General features: G+C 35.6%; 1 long non-coding RNA gene across 1 annotated transcript; it reads right to left on the bottom strand.

The window, feature by feature from the left end:
• Nucleotides 1-724: 724 nt before the first annotated feature.
• Nucleotides 725-20,084, bottom strand: LOC125360448. Its single transcript, XR_007212749.1, has 3 exons — nt 19,984-20,084; nt 6,170-6,249; nt 725-821 (listed from the first exon to the last, which is right to left on the bottom strand). It is a non-coding gene; the product is annotated as an uncharacterized LOC125360448 (long non-coding RNA).
• Between the last annotated feature and the right edge of the window lie 1,449 nt (nt 20,085-21,533).

Genomic DNA, 21,533 nt, shown 5'->3' on the forward strand with positions numbered 1-21,533 from the left:
TAGGATAGAGTGAGGTATGGAAGCCAACAGGCCTTTTAAAAAACTCCTTCCCTAAATGTCTCCAAAGAATCCAGTCCCTCTGTAGCTTGTGACTGTGGCTCGCAAATATCATGCCAAATTTGCAGGCAACTCACTGAACCACTTTATTAGCATCCCTACGTGCCATACCTCTCATTAATCAGGGAACTAACTGCAACCTCCATGTCAAACAGTGGCCAAATGGCAGACAGAAGGAGCAGAGTGACTGTGACAAGCATGGGCAGATACCCAGAGGAACAGTACAACCACTGCTGAGAAGTGACAGCCTTGCCATCCAACTTGGTTTGCAGAAATGTCTCTGCAGCAAATGAAGCTTGCAGATTGTGAGGTGAACAGGTAATGCCATGAACAGGAGTCGTAACCACGGACAGCAGAGGGTCACTTGAGGGCTGGGTACCCAGCAGGGAAGACTCACAGAGAAGGTCATGCTTCAGTCTTCTTAGCAACACTTGTCCACATGGATGGGCACACCATCTGGGGCAATATTAGTGGTAGTTATTTTTTGCTCTTATTTTAATATAAAAAAATCTATATAGGGTATAGATGTGGATATATAAACACAAATACTCACAAATGTTGCTGCTGCAGAACATAAACTTAGCACTACCACTGTATGCCACAGAGACTTTTCTTCAATTCAGAACTGATTCCCTTGGCAAGAAATCATTTGCTTTTATAACTTGATGAAATATTTTCAGATCACAATGTTTCCTTCTGTTTTTAGGACCATTTCATTACATACAGTGAGATGTCATGTTTTTACTGTGTGTACTCAACTGCAGCTGAATTTTTAATAAAGAGAAAATGGGAAAGTAGGGCAATATTAAAATATAAAGTTCCTTACTTCATCAGATTCTAGTCCTTCCTCCCTTCACCTTGGGAATTATCTTTTGCAAAAGAAAAGATGCTGGTTTCTCTTGGGGAGAAACATAACAACTACCTACCATATCTGTAAAATCCAGATAAACGTGGAACTTTCATCCTTGCCTACAGACCTATGCTAAAATACTGCATATCTGATGTTTCCTTTACCACATAGTTATAAGTCTGCCAAATGTTTTAAGGTTATTGGTAGTATCATAATATTTAACTGGTCTTTATTATGCAACTTTAATAAGCATTAAATTGTATGCGGCACTGCATCAGTTTCCTAAATCTATAAATTCATCTGTTTACTTCTTTCCTTTCCCTTCTCCTTTCATTTCCTTTTCCCTTTCCTTTGTAATATTAGGGATTGAACCCAAGATCTTGCATGTGTGAGACAAGCATTCTACCACAGCTACATCCACAGTCTGAATTTCTTTTATAAATAGAAGAATGTCAGGCAAAGTTGCAAAATCTTAGTGTCTTTAGAGAACAGTTTCTTAAAAAACAAATTTTTAAAAATTGCTGGAACAATCCAATCATATGGTCTTTGTCTAATAAAACAAGGTATGATAACGTGAATAGTAAATGCATTTCACAGAGTTCTAGAGACTACAAAGTCCAAGACCAAGGCCCTTGCAGAGTTAGGGTCAAATGAAGGTCGGTTTTCTCAGACAGCACCTTTGCTTTGTGTTGTGTTTTCACATGGTGAAAGGGGTGGACAAGCTCGACATTATTCAGGCACTAATAACAATTCTGAGGGTTCTTCTTTAATATTCAATCACCTTCCAAGAAACTCTGTCCAAATACTATCACCTTTCAGGTTAAGATTTCAAAATATGAATTTTGGAGAGAGTACAAGCATTATGAATATGGCATGCACTCATCTCAATGCCTTCCTTGTCAAACACAGAGGATATTAGAAGCATGGTTAATGCTTTTATGTTTGACAATTATTGATTTATCTTATTTCATCCAGGCTTCCAGTTTTCCCTCACAGTTCCATTCTATTCTCAAGGCTGAGTCAGAATCATTGTTCTTAATACCAACAATAATGACTATATACTAGCTAACACTATGAAGAAGCAAACATGTTTGTTAGTAGTTGTGTTTCTCTGGAGCCTTTCATTAGTTGGTTTATTCATCCAATAAATACATATTGTATTGATGTTGTGTTCAGGCTTGTTCTAAATGCTATGGGAGAGAGGGACATAGGGAGAGAGGAAAAACAGAGAAAGAGAACGTTTTCAGCATCTCTGTGTGCTTGGGTTTGGATGGAGTAATTAAGCATTACATGACCTCTTACTCCCTGGTGGGCATTTCTTTAAAATGTAGTAAAATTTTAAAAAATCCATACTCAGCAAAGAAAAGAGTGAGTGGTCAATAATTCAGATAACCAAAATAAAATGCCCAATGATGTCAAGTATCACACACAGTCCTTTTTGTGAGATAATTCTAAATTAAAAGGTAAGAACTGAATCTTAGAGATTAGATTGTGGTTTTATAAGTGTAAACTGAAAAATCAAATCAATCAATCAAATAAAACTAGCAGGGAACATAATGTGTACAAAAAAAACAACAAGTTGGATAAAGCTAATTACAATAGCCATGTCTAAAATGCCAAAGTGAGAGAAAAAGTTCTCAAATTGGATTGTACTTGTAAGATATAAAAGAACATTGTGGATAGAAAAAAACCAAAACACTGAACTTGGAATTGAAAAGTCTGGGTTCTCATCACAACACTGACCTTAGGTCAACTTAGTTCACAATTTTCAAACGAAGGTATCTTAATCCCCATGAAATCTACTGCTGGGCTAGAGTAAAAGTTTAATGGTACATTTAAAATGGCATGTAAGCTTCAATTTTACTGAAGATTGACCAAACATGACTCTGCTATAAAGTAAGAAAATAATGCTTAACTTTTACCATTTGTTCAGTAATTATTGAGTACCTACTATCCACAAACCACATAGAGCAGTAAGTGACCCTCACAAACTATGACGTCATTGAACATTTTATAATGAACATAGACAATGGATAAATAATTAAGGGATGAAGTATGATCTTCCAGTAAATCTCTTATTTTTGTTCTTACTAAGAACAAAAAGAATCAAGAATACACACTCTCTAACAGGAGAAATTTTTGAAGGAGACATTGGATGAAAATTATCCTATGCTATGAGTCACAGCTTGGAATGGGAAAAGTATTTAAGACAGTATTAAATGGAGCTCTGTAAAAGCATGCACAAAGAGTAGATTAAAGAAGCACATATTTTATTAGGGGAAATGTATATGAACAGAAAATAGGCATGGAGTTGGAGGAAGCTACAAGAGCCATCATAAAATGGTGAAAGTATGATCTCAGGCACGACAAGAAAAATACACATGTATACATGCTACTTTGTCATTTTCTCTAAGAAAGGTGTGTCCTTAAGCCTAATCTAGCACGTTTTATGCCTGTTTCCCCTCAGTTACTAAGAACTACTTGTAGAAGGTATGGTTTCTATGTGAATGTGGAGAGAGGTACATGGCCTAGCTTTGGCTCAATGGTCAATGTTTCTAGAAGCCTTCAGTCAATTACACTCCTACAATGGGAGGTCAGTGGGGTACAGTTTCATGGCTAGTGACAAGTCCTTTCTCTAATGAGCATGGTCCTTTGAAATAAAGTAACCTTGGTTAATATCAGCTTTAGCCACTTAATTGTTTTGTGAAAGTGGGCAATTACTTGCTGGGTGATTGTAAAATCTAAAAAAAAAAATTAATAAGCAGTATTGTGCCTTATGCTGTATCTGGAACAGAAATGATATGTGACTGATATACTTCCCTCTTTTCTCTTTGGCTATAAAACATATTTACTGGTTCAACATGCATTTTTGTCTCCAAATATAGTTTTTACATTTATTTTTTAAAATTATCTTCAAGTAGTTGTACAAAGGAGGTGCCATAAAACAAAGAAGTTTATAAACACAAGGCATCTTGATTGGTGTCACTCCTTCAATAATTTCACCCCCTTTTGACCCACCCTTCCCCTTACTTTCATAATTTTGTGGTATATACAATGAATTCTTGACTGCATTCTCCATATATTTTGAAAGACTACAATATGCAAGATAAGAAAACTGGGTGATTATGTGAGAGATATAGTCTCTGCCCTCAAAGTATTTTTGCTGAAAAAAACAATGCCATTTTCTTTTGTTTTTCTTCCCCGTAGTTTTACCCGATGTCACTGTAACTGATTTTGGCACCCTGGGTATTGTATATACATTTGTCAGGAGTAATAAAGGAAGGGGAACATCAAAATGGAAAGACAAGGATAAAAGGCAAACCAATGAAAGAGCAATACCTACAAAACTGTATGCTGAAAACCATCTGTACAACTGGGGGGGGAAGGGAACTGGGGAGGGAGAAAAGGTGGGAGAAAAATGAGGGAGGAGGTAACAAGTTTGATAAGAAGTGTGCTCACTGACTTATGTATGAAACTGTAATCCCTCTGTACATCACTCTGACAAAAAAAATCAATTTTTTAAAGAAAGGACATAAAGTACTCTCATCAGCAGGAAGAAGGAGTATTTAAATTTTATTTGTTGTTTGGGTTAATTGTTTGGTCATTCTTTAAGACAATTTCACCTTCTCAAGTGTGATTTTATGGTACTCTGATGACTATATCGGTGTACAATGTTAGATTTATAAATACAACTCTGGGAAGACTCTGAGTAGAATACCAATGGTGTATACTCATTTACCTAACCTCTGCCATGTGCCAAAGTTTCATGTGGTGTCTGCGAGCCTTTCCATCTGAATTGTCTGTGTATCACACTGGAGAGAGTGCTGTGTGTTCATCTGCCCCTCAAAATGCTTTCCAAAAGTCTTTTCATGGCACTCTCATTGGCAAGGAAGAACTCTTACACTATTGCTCCAAGAGTGTGAATATGTACTTAGTATATCCAGATGGTGCCCAGTCAAAATCAATTGAGATATAGCTTTGATTGTACTTCAGTGTCACAAAAACTCTTCCCTAGAATATAGAAAAATTGATTCATATTCTAGGGAAAAATATCTATAATAGTAATTAAACAAATATGACTCAATGCGAGCTAAGAGAACCAGCTTTAATATTCTGTGGGATTATATCCTTGCTCTATGACACCATCAAAGGCAGCTGTCTTCTCTAGTTCTCCTTTCCACATCTGCGAAGTCTATGAATATGAGACAGTAGAGACAACCAGGCAAAGAAAAGAAGCTGCCATTACTGGGAACCTCAAATGTACCAAGTACTAAGTTTTTCAAATGATGCTTTAAAGAAGAATCACTCATTCCTTTATACATTTGTTCAAAAAGTGTTATTAAGAGCTAACTTTGTCCTTTTCATCATATCAGGGACAAAGAGTAGAGTGAATACAGTGTAATACCTCCATGTATTAGGATCACTGTCTCACAGGTGATGACATTTGAAGCTGAGGGAGCTAAATTAATAAAGCACTTAGTGAATGGAGTCTGCATGATTCTTCTCCACCCAAAAATCCAGAATTCTTTCCTCCGTCCGTTCTTGTCAATATTTTCATTTCACAATAACAAAAATCCCCCAACTCTTAAGTTTTTCTAGACTTTTTTCCCAATTAGCTTCATGAAAGAGATGCTGTGTTTGTTTCAGACGGTTTGAGCTTTGTTGACCCACATAACAAACACTGGAATAGCTACGATAATCTGCCCTTTCCCTGAAAATCAATTTTCACCTTATTGAGTATGATATTTCCCTACTGAGATACAAGTGACACCATTCTCTTTATAAACATCATTTTCCAGTGTCTGCGTGTAGGAATTGAAAAGTATCCAAGATATGGTCCAAATCCTCAAAGAAATGACAATGTAGTTCAAACTATCAGGTTTACCAAACTCCCAGTCACACTATTCCATAATTTTTATTCTTGATGTCTATAGGGTTACTAAACAGAAGTCACAAGGAGGAAATTAACTACTGATTTAGCAAACAAAGAAAAACTTAGAACGATAGGTTCCTGAGTGACACATGTGGTAACCTCTGAATGTGGAATCTTTAACAAAAGGACAGATTTTTAAAAAATTTATCTTGGATATTCAAGGGCAAAAATTTGTTTGCAGTCCTTCCAACAGATTTCCATCACTTCTTTTTATTTTGCATATGTCACTATCAGTTAGCTTGATAGTCACTATCAGGACCTTGCTGATATTCATTTAGCTCACAAAGAAGTTCATGGTAAATAATATAGACCCTTCTTGTATCACTCACCTCCTCCACATTCATAACACTGAATGGAAACCATTAGGGGCTCTTCTTTTATTCAGAAGAAAGGATTTTTGATGAACCCACTGCTTACAGGCAGAAAAAAAAGTAGCAATTCAAATTCACATTTCGAAATTAGACTTTCTGTGGTCGGAATGAGCATGATTGTACGTTCTTTTATGCATGTCTAACATTGCCATGATTAATATTTTAAAAGGAGCTTCACCAGTGACATATTTAGAAACAGAAATCTTAATATTATTTTCCCAGTAGCCTCATTCCCTTGCTCAGCAGAGCAGTGGAAGCCCCAATGAAGCAGCAGTGTTCCCGCTAAAGGAAATTGGGTGTTTTGGGTGTTATGACTGACTCTAAGGGCTTTTATCTGAGCCACTACAAAGCCTTGCTCAGCTCACCTCTCAGAAAGATGTCAGGGAGTTGAGGAACTAATCCTCCTCTCTGTCTCTCCACCAGGCAGCCTGAGGATAACTTTAGTTATTTATAGATAATCTCTTCTTGGAAAGGTCAGAATTTATGATGTGTTTATGACCCTCACTGACCAAATACATTCACATGCATTGGATTCTCAAGGGGTTAGGAGTGGGGGTAATCAGATTTAATTCTTGCCCAAAGCTCTGTTTCTGATATAGGCCAGGGAGATTTGGCTCCATAGCTAGCATCAAATGCTAAAAGGAAGCCACACTTTACGGCTCATCTTTCTTGTTCCCATCTCTTCTTTCCCTGTATGACAGTCTTACCTGCTTCTAGCCACTAATTTTCATTGACACATAAGGATTCTGAGAGGTGGATATTTACACATGGATCACATGTGTATTGCCACTGACCAATGAAAGATCACAAATCAGCTCACAAATCAGGCTCACAAATCAGCTAAACTCCAGAGATGTGACTTACACAAATTGACTTCCAGTCCCCATGTCTTACCCAGGATCACATTTCCAACCAATAGCTTGATTTGCAGATGTGCCTAACTCTATCCAAAACTAAATCCGAAAATTCACATATCTACCCATATTTATTTCTATGAATGGTATCATCATTTCTCTCTAATTACCTAAGATTACATACATGCACTCTCAATAGATTCCCCTTTTAGTAGGATCCCCATTTCTACCAACCTCCTATTTGGCTAGGCTAATAAGACATCATCTTCACTCCACTGTACCCTTTGCCAATTCCTATTTTCACTCATGAAAGAAGTATAAGACCTTTCCCTGACCTTTTGATTAGTTCCTTTTCCATCCTAGAACTTTACTCTATCCATTATTTTTATCTCTTTAAACTCCCTCTCTGTCTCTCTCTCTCACACACACACACATCTACCCCCCCACACACACACAAAGCTCCCCATTACAGAGGGCTATATACGTCTCAATCTGTGTTCTGCTCTATCATTTGCCATCAAAGCCCATTCATATTTTCTAAAGACAGGGACAATAATTTCCTTGCAAGTATCTTGTAAGGATAATCTAAAAGAACTCATTCAAAATGTCACGTTCCTTATATACATAAATTCACTCATCCAGCAAAATCCCTATTTGTTTCTAAAGACTGAACTAGGTACTAAGAATAACAATAAGGTCTACTAGTCTTCACTACTTATCTGCCAAGTGCTATTTTATTCTCATTTAATAATCACACTACATAGCTATAATTATTATTAAGTGTAGAATAGTAATAATTATTATGCTCAGATGAGGAAATCAAGATATGAAGAATATGAGGTCAAGTAAGAGTCAGGGATGACTATAGGTAATAACCATTTGTTATATTCTTGAAAAGCACAGAGAATGAATTTGAAGTGTTCTTATCAACAAAAACACAGCTATAAGCACTAATGTATATATTGTGGTGTGTGATTTAGCCATTCCATGAGGTATGCATATTTCAACACTGCTGATACCATTTACCAAAGTAAATAAATAATAGGAAAATACAGGGAAGTCTTAGTCTCTGTATCACTCTACATGGAAGAATGACACAAGGCCTGGCCTCTCCAGTTCTGTTTACAAGTAAACCATCAAAGGAAACATAATAAGTAGTCTGATTCAAGGAGCCCTAGGGTATGATGGGAACATAAATGAAGGACAAATATTTGCTGAGAGAGTTAACAAAGCTAATCTCTGAAAGACAAACTTTGCTTACCTATTCTTTTTCATCTCTTTCCTAGTCAAGGATGATAATTTGCTGCCTTAGTTCCTCTGGTCTCCACTGTCTAGCCAATTAAATTTAAATTCCAGAAGTTGGCATTACTGTCTTATCCCATCTGGGTCTAGATTCCTGTCTGTACTTCTGTAGTAACATTCTCCAGATGACCATACTCCCCTCCAGCCCTGTGTGGAATTTCCTTATTCTCCAAAAACATTATCATTATCCTCTTCACTATCCTTGTGTCTAACTTCCTTATCCTTCAAAAGCTAGGTAATTCCTCTTCCTTTGAACTTACACTAAAGCTTTTTTTCATTTCATTTAATTTAGATAATATTTTAAGTTTATTTTCAGCTGACACATAAATTGTAAGTCTGGGCTGGGAAAATGGCCTAGTGGTAGAGTGCTCTCCTCGTATACATGAAGCCCTGGGTTCGATTCCCCAGCACCACATATATAGAAAACGGCCAGAAGTGGCGCTGTGGCTCAAGTGGCAGAGTGCTAGCCTTGAGCAAAAAGAAGCCAGGGACAGTGCTCAGGCCCTGAGCCCAAGGCCTAGGACTGGCAAAAAGAAATAAATAAAAATAAAATAAAATTGTAAGTCTGTGTGGAGAACTATTTGATGTTTTCATACATATAGACAAAGGTTAACATACAAATCAGGAAAGACATATCCATTTCCAAAATATTTAAAATTCTAGTAAAAGACAAATAATTACACTTGGACATGATTAATTAAACTCTAGACATTCGCACAGTGAAAACAAAGGAGGATATTCTGAGGATCACAAGAGTTAAATACTATGTATACATGATCACATAAACAATTCTAATTGAAATGACTCCAAGAAATGGAAGCAAGAGGTTTTTTTATCTTACTGGTTTTGGTTCTTTTTTTTCTTTTCTTTGATTTATTCCCTTTTGTCCTTTTTTTTTTTTAATGTATGTACCCTTTGTCTTATATGTAAGTTTATTTGATTTGGGGAGGGGAAGAGGAAGCACAGAAATAGTGGGACAAAGGATGAACCAATTCAGCGGTGATACTCACTAGACACTAAGTTGGAAATGAACTATACAACTTGGGGGTCGAGGAGGCAAAGGAGATAAACAAAGAAATGCACTCATTACCTGACTTACATAACTGTAACCGCTCTGTGTGTGTTTCACCTTTACAATAACTTTTTTAGAAAACAACCAAATATTTATCATTTATCTGAGAACAAAAAAATAGTGTTTAGTTTTTGTCACTATGACAAAATACCCAAGAAAATCAACTTAGAGGAAGAAAGATGTGTTTAGACTTACAATTTCAGGGATTAACACATTACAGCCTTCATGACCAAATCACTTTCTTAAAGGTCAGAAGCTGGCAACTTAACCTTTACAATGATACTATATATCTAACCGTAACAAAGATTAGAAAGTATTTCAACTTTGAAAAAATGTATGGTGCAATATGTTTGCCTATGGCTACCCTACTGTGCAACATTATATCAGAGGTGACTAAAAATTAGTACCCACAAGCCAGTCTTTTCCCATCTCTCATTCCCGACTACTCTTCATAGGCCCTGTTATCCACTATTCTACCCTAATTTTCTTTTGTCACATGTTTGTAAATTTATTTCTATACTCTTCATTCTGCTCCATTGTCACTTAGATTCCAAGTATGTATGAGACATTTTTTCTGTGTTCTGACTTATTTCATTGAACTTAATGATTTCCAGTTTTATCTTTATCATTGGAAATGATAACATTGATCCTTATATATGACTGAATAGTATCCTATTAAATATATATATGCCATATTACTTTATTATTATCAGTTGATAGATACTAAGTTTGGTCTCTAATATATGTCTTTGCTCTTATGTCTGTTTTGTTGTTGATAATGGTGGTGTCCATAGGGTTGGCACTCAGGGCCTGGACACTATCCCTTAGTATTTTGCTTAAGGCTAGCAATTGAACACTTTGAGCCACAGCCTCACTTCTGATTTTCTGGTGGTTAATCGGAGATAAGAGTCTCTCTGACTTTTCTGTCCAGGCTGGTTACAGGCATGAGCTACCAGTGCCGGGCTTGCATCTGGGTTTTATTGTTTGTTTGTTGCCAGTCTTGGGGCTTGAACTCAGGGCCTGGGCTCTGTCCCTGAGCCTCTTTGTACTCAAGGCTACTGCTCTACCATTTGAACCATAACAACAGTCTGAGTAGTTTTTCTCAGCAGTTTATTGGAGATAAGAGTCTCATAGACTTTTCTGCCCAGGCTGGCTTTGAACCATGATCCCCAGATCTTAGCCTAAGGATTATAGGTGTGAGTCAATGGAGACTGGCTGTCTTTATAGCAATAATATGCTATCTTGATTACGGTAGTCCTATAGTGTATTTTGAAGTTGAGTAGCATAGTACCTCCTGTCAAAACTCCTTTTACTCAAGGTTCAAAGTTCATTGTGTTTCTATAGGAATTTTAGGATTGCTTTTGTTAGTTGAACTTTGGGAGAGAGTTATTTATTCATTTGTTTATGACAGGTTTTTACTATACAGTCCAGCTGATATGAAACTCATTATGTAGGGGTACGTCAAATGTATGACCTTCATTTTAGCCTCTCAAATGCTGGGATTTTAGATGTAGGTACTAACCCAGGCCTGTCATTGGCATTTGATATAAAATTAATTCATCTTTAATTTTTTCATGTAGTATATATATTTTAATAATATTCTTCCTATCCATGGACATGAGATATCATACCAATTTTTGTGTTCTCTTTAATTTCATTCACCAAGTTTTATAGTTTTCACTGTTGATCTGTTATGTCTTTGGATAACTAAATACTTTTTTAGAAGGGGATTTGTAGCTATTGTAAGGGAGTTTATTTCTTGATTTCTTTTGAAAATATTCTCTATTGTCATACAGCATCTATGTTGACTTTGTAAACCACAACTTTTCTGAATTGGTTGAACAGTTTTTTGGTGGAGGTTCTAGAGTTTTCTGTATATAGGATGGTGTCTTCAACAAACAGAGACAATTTGATTTCACTCTTTCAAATTTGGATACCCTTCATTTCTTTCTCTTCCCTGATTGTTCTAACTAAACTGCCAACTAAAAATCCTCCCTTATATTTTATGACCTCATTATTTTAAGTTTATCTTAAAGATTTTTATATGTAGCTAACTTCTTTGATTATGTGAAAACAGCCACAGACTGATATATAAACAAATGAGAATGGCTGTGCTCCAATAAAGCTTATTTCTACCAACAGTTGTTGAGCTAAAATTGATCTTGGCAGTAGCTTGTCAAACCATAATTTAACTTGTATTTAAAGGTGTCATCAAGGTTTAGTAGTAGTGATGTTTTTAACTGTAAATGTGATCACATTCCACAAAGACCCGTAACCAACTGACCCTTGCCTTTGTTACAAACATTATTTCCTTCTCTGACCTCTCCTGCCACCTCAAGCCCAATGTGCTATTATCTATTTGACAAACTCCTACTCATCTTCCAAAATTTAGCTCACAGAGCACAGTTATTATAGCTCAATTATCTCCTATCCACCCCCTCCAAACTAGTTAGACTCTCCTCCCCTATCCTATATGCATTATAATAATCTTTTGATTTAAGAGTCTCACAAGTTGAAATTGCAATATTTGTTTACACGATTGTTTTGCCTACTATCTCTGGAGCTCTTTTCAAAGAACAGGCCTCTCTTGGTTACCTCTGTGTTCTTCTGTTTCTGGCACAAAATAGGCATTCAACAAATACTTTCAAGCATGTATCATGCTTATTCCCAATGAGAAATGCAGCTACTTCACAAGACTGAAAGACATGTTTGTTTCAGTGTTGATCAGATAACAACAGGCCAAAAAATCTGGGCGGGGCAGAGGATAAAAGGCTGCAGCCAAGGATTCTGTTCAGGAAGTACAGAACTGGTTCTTTGTGGAGTACTCTAAGCAGTTTGTAGCAATAATTGTCTTTTCATTAGTTTTCAAAAAGAACGGAAAATCTTATGTCTTGCCAAGTAGACTTGCAGATATTTCTTCATCCAGACTACTCGGCAAAACCAAGTTGTGAGTTGGCCATACAGAAGGTTAGTTTGAATGGGGATGGGAAGCAGCTCACATGTTGATGGTGCACTGAGTTGACAATGAGAAGGTAGTCAAGAAAAGGACAATGAGTTAACATAAAATAAAACAGAGTAAGAATAAAGCATTTTTTTCCTATCTAGATGTAGTGGACTTTCTCCTTGTGTGTCCATAAAAGGACAAAGCAGAAGTAGAGAGAGAATAAGCCCCATCAATTCCTTTCTTCTTTTATTAGTGGCATTCATAAAGATAATGCACTGACTTATGTTCTCTCTCTCTCTCCTTCTGTCTCCCTCCTCCTCTTCTTCTTCCTTTCTCTGTCTGTCTGTCATTCTCTCTCAGTTGTTCTCTCTTTCTTTTGCTCTCTTTCCCTGATAAGAACATGATGTCACAACCTAAAGAGAGAGATCAAGCAAAACATCATTGATTTAAGGGGTATGCCACAATTTGTCACAGATGTGTCCCTCTGTCATTAAACAGTGCTTCTTAAGACAGAAAGAATAAACAGAAGCAGGAGCAGAGGACTCACAGTAAAAACCAAAGTGCAAACTACAACTACATCCACTAGGATTGGCTCATTAGAAAGTTTCTATCCATAGAAGTTAAATTTCTAGACAGCTTTTCTTTTTTAAGTTATGAATTCTATGTATCTCTATCTAAATGTCAAAATTCAAAAATCTAACTCCAACACTCCTCTTATATTGGAGAAAGTCAAAAAAAGAAAAAGTCATATCTATCTTAGGGTATGAATTTTTTTTATAAGTTGTTAGCTTTGGGAGAATGGGATGTCCATGTGCTGTAGCACTTACTTGCTATCACATTGTGAAGACTGAACTCCAACAGCTGTCTCATCAATTTGACTAGGACAGGAAACTGTACAGAGAATTTAAGCCAAAGGAAAACCTTTTCAACAGGCCTGAAATATCCAGACTGATTTTCTATAGTGGTTAAATTACTCAGATGACCCTTTAATCTCTAGCCTAAATGCTATGAAAATAGAACCGTGTCACTATTTCATCCAGCTATAAAGGACAGCTTACTCACTTAAATAAGCAAATAAATAAGTGGGATTATTTCTTAATCCCACTGCCAGTCTGACTGAGAATATGGTCTATATGCCAGGTAATTGGCATGCAGGAGATTTTTGTTCAGGGACCATCTTTACTGTTAGATTTAGCCAGAAAAGACAGAAATTCAGAATTCTCTCTTTAAAGTTAGATGTGGGGATTTAAAAAGTAATAATTTGCATGGAAAAAAGTGAGAAAAACAGGCAAATTAGTACACAAGATTGTATAACCATTTATATAATGATGATTCAGAGAAGACTAAGAATCAGAACTGACTTTTTCTTCTGACCTCATTAGTTAATCTCTAAAAGACCTCAAGTTAATTAGCATTAACCTCCATGAAGCTTTGTTAGCTCATCTATAAAATAAAATAGTGCTAGAGAAAATCAAATTATAAATATTTGTCAATTATTTTTGTTATTCTTCCTAATGAATTTTGAACATTGAATCATCAATGTAAACAAGAAAAGCCAGGTATCTTTTAAGCTTATAACCTTCATGACACCAGGAATAAGCTTCAATTCTGGATAGGCAAGTAGGAGGCAAAAGTATAAAAGTAGATATTAAGTACCAGAGGTATCTTCCAACTTTCCAATTCCAATAGAATTCTTCATATCAGTGCTTTCTGAAACACCTTGTTACTTTTGGGTATCCAGGCTGGTTATAAGAATGTTTCTTCACAAATTTGACAAATAACTAACTTTAGAAGCACTCATCCATCACTTAATAAATCCCAACAAAAATAAAGAACCATTATTAAAGCTTAATGAACTGTTACTTTCTCCTGAAACATTTGATACCTTTAACAACCACCTCCAGGCAGAGATGCGGAACCCTTCAAACTCTGTCACAACACTATGTCCTGACTTATTTCCTAACGATTCACTCAGTTTTAGTCTCCTTTGGCTCATATTCACAAATGATATTCTTGAGAGCTTGTCTGGAAGTTCTAGCAGGGGGGCGCAGCTACTCATATACCCCTGACTGAAGACCGGTCCTCTCCTCTATCGGGGATGGTCGTCCTCTTCGACCAAGTGCGCAGCTTTGGGAGGGACGCACATGGAGCGGTGAGGGAGGAAGGGGACACCCACCTGGCCAGCCAGATCAGCTCAATCAACCCTGGCGATCAATGGGGTGACAGATGTCGCAGCCAGATCGTACTCACATCCTCAAATGATATTCTTTACAGTTTTGCTTCAGCTTTCTCCTCATCTCCTAAATGTTATCACTGGAAGATTTTGACTATGTCTACAAAGATGGATATTACCAATAGGATGATATTTGCCCTTTGTTTTTATCTGAAGCTAAATCATGTCTACTTCAATCTTGTTTTCAACTACAAATGTCTACAGAAGAACATCTTTAGATGTTTAGGGTTTAACCCTTTAATAAACCATACAAGGCTGCTCATCTCTGTCATTCTCTACTCCTTTCACATCCTACATGTCCCCTAAGATTCAGAAGAATTCAGATCCTAGTTCCACTCCTTAATAACTGCATAGACAGCCAACCTACCTAGCCCACTTGAGCTGCATATTCTTAATCTACAAAATCTTCATTGTAGAAAATAAGACAGTATATGTTACTCTAGATCAGCCTTTAATACAGTTTAGCTGCTCAACAAATGTTGGAACCCTTCTCTGTGTCTATAGAAATGCTATACTACTTGCATTTTCCTCAACATACCATTATTGACTTTCCACTTAACTGTACTTATGAACATACTGTTCCATTTGCCTACAAAGCCCTCTTCTTACCTCTCCAAGCACCCATGCCTGCCAGGCAAACTATTACACAGCTCTTAAGAATGTTAATTATTCAGAAATATTTCCTCCAGAAGGCCACACTGCACTCAAAGCCAGGTACCCATCCTTCTAGCCTTTGCAAGTTTCTTATTTCTCCAACATTTTATATCGTAAGTGTCTGTTTATAACTCTCCTCCACTAAACTGTGGGCTCATTGAGAATTCCATCCAACTACTAACTCCAACCACTGACTAATTTCAAAGCTGTCTAAATAAATACTTTATTAGTTAAACTAAATTTGGTAGAAACAAATTATTCAATAGGTTCTGGTATCAAAAATAAAATGTAGATATTTCCCCTGCCTTCTGGTTGCTAAGAAAATAAAATATGTACAAAATTTAAATTTTAAATTAAAATTTTAACTCATATTTGTTTGCTTTTTAGAGAAATGGGTATAAATGTTGTATAAAGTTTAAGTCACCCTTTAGTTCAACTATAGGATTACCACAACATGTAATACTTATATAAATACGTGGACGAAGGACAGACAATTGGTAAATTAAGCACGTCATTTATGTCAAGGATGTATACTTTCTTCCTTTCAACTAAATGATTGCAAGATAATGGCCTTTGACAAACAAAGCTCTATGCTCCCTTTCACATATCTATAGGGAAGTAAAGTGAAAGTTTAACCATGAAATAACTTTCTAGAGGAAAGTTATGAGATGATTGCCTTGATTCTAGATTCTTTAGCTGTCTTTAGCAAAGTGAATAATATTATCTAATTTGATACACCAAATCAGCATCCACCTTGGAGAGGAGGCCCATCTGCATTAATGCTACTAATTGAGGGAGGGTGGAAAAAATGGTGGGAAGTCAAAGATAACATACACATGCTTATCACTATAAGCTCTTGAGAATGAGAGAAGGGTGATACACAGAAACCCAGGGAAAACTGTTTTTCAACAGTTTTCTGTTCTATTTGTTGTGGAGGAAAATGAAGTGAAGGCATGTATTATTTTACTTAGCTAATCCACTTAGTGTTTCTTCTTAACAGTAACATACATTTTCAGAGTGCTACAAATGGAAGGTTTGCATCCTCCTGTGAAGATTCATATGTAAAAAGGCTAACATCTCAAATGATGGCATGTAGAGGTGGAGTTTTAAGTAGATACATAGGTTAAGATATGTTTGGATCCCATGAAAGTAGAGTCCTGATAATCAGAGTAGTGCTCTTATAAGAACAGATACCAAAGATCACGTTCTGTCTTCACACTCACACTCTGAGAAAGGCCATGCAAAGGTAGTTGTTAGCAATCCAGAAAAAGAATCCTCACCAGAACCTAGGCTTAGATTATAAGACGATATGCATCTGTTGATTCAGGCAACCCGTCCATGGTAATATATTATAATTTATTATAGAATGTATAAAGTGTTTTTTTTTTTGTTCCTTGAATTTAAATGTTTTGATTGTTTTGCACAATTTTGGCTAGAAGACTGCCACTTTATTATATGAAGTGTTAGAATTATTTGTTTTCATATATAAAATAAAGATCTCAGTGTCTCCCCTAGCTGTTACAATTTTATTGAGTGAAAATGTTTTTCAAATATTTCAAAAACAAGTTTCTCTTCATTGGAAATTGTTCTCTTTCTTTTTAATCTCTTTGCATGTCAATAAATTGAACACTTTTAAGCATTATTAATCTGTAGCTTTAATTTCTCAGAAACACTGCTAGCAAGAAGGAAAGCTACAGCCTTGAAGTAATTAAATAAACTAAATGATAGAATCAAGAAAATGAAAATGTACTCATAATTTGGGAAACTAATCTTTGCTATAATATCTTTCCCTCCTACATCACAAACAAAACACATGTATAATACACATGCATACACACAAGTGCATGAACACACAAACACAAAGCCTTCTAGTAGTTAGAAGGACCTGTAAAAAAAATCCAAGTTATTTTTCTCCACCTTAGATATCTATGTTCAGCTTGGCTTTTCTCAGTGAATGAATATGCAATTCTTGATCCACATTGGTAAAAGAGTCATAAATCATGAGGCAAGGTGAGTCATCTGATTTGGCATGCGTATATCTTATGTCTGAGGGATTGGGGTTACAAGATATGGGAATTAGAATGAAGGTAAAATCAAATATCTTAATAATTTCTCTTTCTCAATACCTTTGGAAAACTGCTAAAGATTTTTTGGTACAGGTTGTGAAGGTCTATGAAGTCCTTAAAATTGTCCAAGAGTTTAATTTTTTTTAATTTTCATTCTCTTTATACTGCTTAATTGTCATCAATCATCACTTCTCATTTTTTCCTTTCAAAATCATGTTTCTAAAGAGAACATTTACCAAGACAAGGTCAAAGGGTTCCAGGTTGCAGGTTACCAGCTGGAAAATATCACCAACTCCTTTCATTTGCAGCTATTCATAACTGTTCTTGATCCAGGATTTTTTATACTTTCTCATGTCTCAATTGTGATGGAGACTGACTTCAGCAGGAAATTCATTCTATAGGAATCTAGACTGTCTATGACTACTATAGAAGGAATGCAGAGTTGTGATTATGAAAAGATGCTTCTAATCTTTTTCTCCACTAGAAAGAAGGAATATTCTTTCCCTCTTTTCTATTATACCAGTGTGGAAAGGTTTTCCCGCTCTGAGCTCAGCTCCATTCATGCCTCCACCACACACACACACACACACACACACACACACACACACACACACGCACATACCTTGAATGTGCAGACTCATTAATTATAGAATTAGCTACATAATTATTGGAACATCTATAATTTAAGGCTAAGTAAATTTACCAGTGTGTGCCAAAGCACATTGTTTTACACCAATGTACAATCATGTATTTCACTGAAGATAGACCCTATCTTTAAGAGGTCTCTTGCAAGGGCTGATGAACTGATTTGTGTAAAGCATTCATAATACTACCTTGCATAGAGAAGTAAACTATTATTATTATTATTTTATGAAGTCTGATAAAATAACAATAGGCATGGGTTTAAGTTGTAAATCTTATGCATGCCATATGTATAATATTGGACATGTAACTCATGCCTCAATGTCTTGATATAGAAAATGAGAATAAGCTTACTTCCCATGAAGGTATCTTGAAGAATGATAGGAATAAATGGAAAGAGTTTTGTTGAAGATTTTTATCATCTGAGAAGAGAGGTTATAAACCTAAATTGTGATAAACTCCAAGTATATGCAAGTAGAAACCATATGCAGAATCTAGTCAAGTCCCTAGGGTAGACCACACCTTGAAGAATATTTGTTACCTAGCTCACAGCACCCACAGAAGCATTGACAACATGCCATCCTATTTTAAATCATTAAAATTTGCTTTTCCTTCACCAATTTATTTTCTTTCATTCAGTTAAGTCTGATATGAAGCTGATATACCTAGGTCATGCCTGCTGACCTCATAGTTTTCTTTATTGAAATGTTTCTTTTATATTGATTGTTTGAATGCAATGTTTATAATGCCTGCCATGTCATACATTGCAAATCAATATTGTTTTCCAATTAATTTCCTATGTATTATTTAATTCTTACTACAATCCTTTGAGAGACTATCGTTATTCTTACTTTGGAGGTCAGGATACTGACTTAAAATATAAACTGAGAGCATTAAACCAAAATGGCTACTGATTACCTGAAGAAAAAGTTAAAAGAAAATCAAGCACAGTGTAGTAGCATGGTTAAAGGCACAAATGTGAAAACAGACTGCCTGGAATTGAAATTCTAACTTCCATTTACCTTTATGTGACCTTTTCCAAGCTAATCTTTTTGTATTGTGGCTTTACCTACAAAAACAGAGGTTAGAATAGCACTGATTTCATATTATAGTTGAAAAAAAAGTAAGTTAACATATAAAATCATTGTTGTTATTTTCAACGTACCATATGAAATTATGCCTTTTTCTTGTGTCTTTCATCTTCAGGAATTTACCTTTGATGTCACCATAACCTATTTTGATACCCTGGGTATTATATATACGTTTATCAGAACTAGGGAAGAGAAAGGGAACATCAGAATGGAAAGACAAAAGGTAAAAGGTGAACCAGTGCAACAGCAATACGTACAAAACAATATACTGTAAACCAACAATACAACTCAGGTGGAGAGAGGGAGTTTGGGAGGAGAGAAGATGGGAGAAAAATGAGGGAGGAGGTAACAAGTTTGATAAGAAATATACTCACTGCCTTTCACATGAAAATGTAATCCCTCTGTACATTACTTTGATGATAAATAAATAAAACATTCAGAAAAGCCAAGCACTAAAACCAGATTAGCTTTGTCATTCATGGCTCTCAATCATCTAAACCAACTCTCTTTCCAGATACTTCTCATTCCTGCCTTTGACACATTCTGTTTTACAATAGCAAACCTAACACATGTGAAACACACATTACAGAGACTTGACCAATGTCTGTTGAAGAATAAGTGGAAAGAAATCAAGAAAGAAGACAAAAGCCACTCCACATAATTTTCTGCTTTCATGCTCCATTTCTTTCATGAAGGCCTTCATAGTTTTTTTTTTATTTTCTCCAGTATTTTTGTAGAATCAGCAAAACTAAAATATTTTCTATACCTAGTTTGAGTTCCATTTACAAAATTACTTATGCTTACTTACACATGCAACCAGGAGAGTCTCCTCTCCATTATAAGCCACTTTTGAATGTGTGCTTATTCCGTCCTGAGGAGATGCAACTGAATTTATTTAATTCTGTTCTTAGTACTTACTCATATACAGAAGTGATACCTCTGAAAGCACTTTTATTCAGGTTTTAAGACTTTAAAAAATTCAATTTCAGTTGCCTGGAGGAGTTGAAGACCAGTCCTGAAAACAGGAGAAAGAATAAAAATACTGAACATTGTAATTTTTCTTACTCTTTCTTCCTGTTTCTTAGGAAACATTTCCAAAACTTTTGTCATTATTTAACTTTTTAAAACATATTCCAATACATTACATTATTGGCAAAGAAGTTATCATTAAATAGATATCAGTATTAATTTGGTACAATTTTAAGAGGATGTTTTTATATTTATATTACATTTATATCATACTATTTATTTATATTACATTTCTTGATATGCTATCTGAAAAATAAATCAATGTTCGTCTGAGTTTTTAAATATATGGATTGGGAATATGAATGAAGAATTTATGGTACAATGGTTTACTCTCAGTATGTCAGAGAAGACTTTGGTTTTGATTTGTACCTCTTTGTAAACTGGATGATATGTGTCCCTATAAAGAAGAATGCAGTAAGCAGAAAACAAAGAAGGCTTTTCAATATTTTGTAAATCCTTTCTCACAAACATGGAAATGATACTTGTTCCTAGTTTATAGTCTGAAACAATATAAGAGAACTTGAAGGTATGTGCAGTACTCAAAAAGACAATTTAGACATTTGTTGAAGGATATTAATATCATGCCTTTTCTTTGCCTCATACTTTTTCTTTCCTTCTTTCTTCCTTCTTTTTATTTCTTTCTTTTTCTTTCTTCCTTCCTTCCTTCCTTCCTTCTTTCTTTTTTGTCAGTAATGTGGCTTGAACTCCACACCTGGGTACTCTGCCTGAGCTGTTTTGCCCAAAGCTAACGCTGTACTTGGCACTACTTCCTGCTCCATATGTCTTATAGCATAGCTTGGAAAAGTAAATACGTTTGACCTAAAACCTAAATTTATGCTTACATTATACTTGCCATGTTCTCCACTATACTGAGGTTTAGTGTATTTTTGTTGTTGATACTTTTTTCAAACTAAACTGCAGGACTGAAGTCTTACTACTACCACAAACTCCAATCAGGAACACAGGATTTTTGCCTACATTCGAAATCCTTAGGGTCAAAGCAAAAAGGTTTTCTTCTTTCTTGCCTCTCTCTGATTTTCCTCATTCCAAAACTAAAATTTCAGTGCTATAGCTACCAAATACTTTGTGCCATTTTTGAAACTGTGAAATATTTGATCTATGAAGAAACATTCTATTTATTCAAAGTGCTTATTTTAAAATGTTCTTTGGTTTGAGGTGACATTTTCCTCCAGCATATTATAAAAAAAATAAGGTAAAATGTAATAACATTCTTGTGGCAGAAGAGAAATTCCCCATTGTTCCTGGAGTTGAAAATGTGAGTAATTATGTACTGAATGGTTGGTCACTCCACTGCTTTCCCAGAAAGGTGTGGAACAATTCTTCTTGATAGTTACTTAGTTTATTGAACAGTGACTCAGTCATAAAGTCCATTGTAGAATGAACTGGTTTTACAATTTATTCTTTTACAATTTAG

The sequence above is a fragment of the Perognathus longimembris genome, chromosome 1 (assembly GCF_023159225.1).
Source record: "Perognathus longimembris pacificus isolate PPM17 chromosome 1, ASM2315922v1, whole genome shotgun sequence".
Lineage (NCBI taxonomy): Eukaryota > Metazoa > Chordata > Mammalia > Rodentia > Heteromyidae > Perognathus > Perognathus longimembris.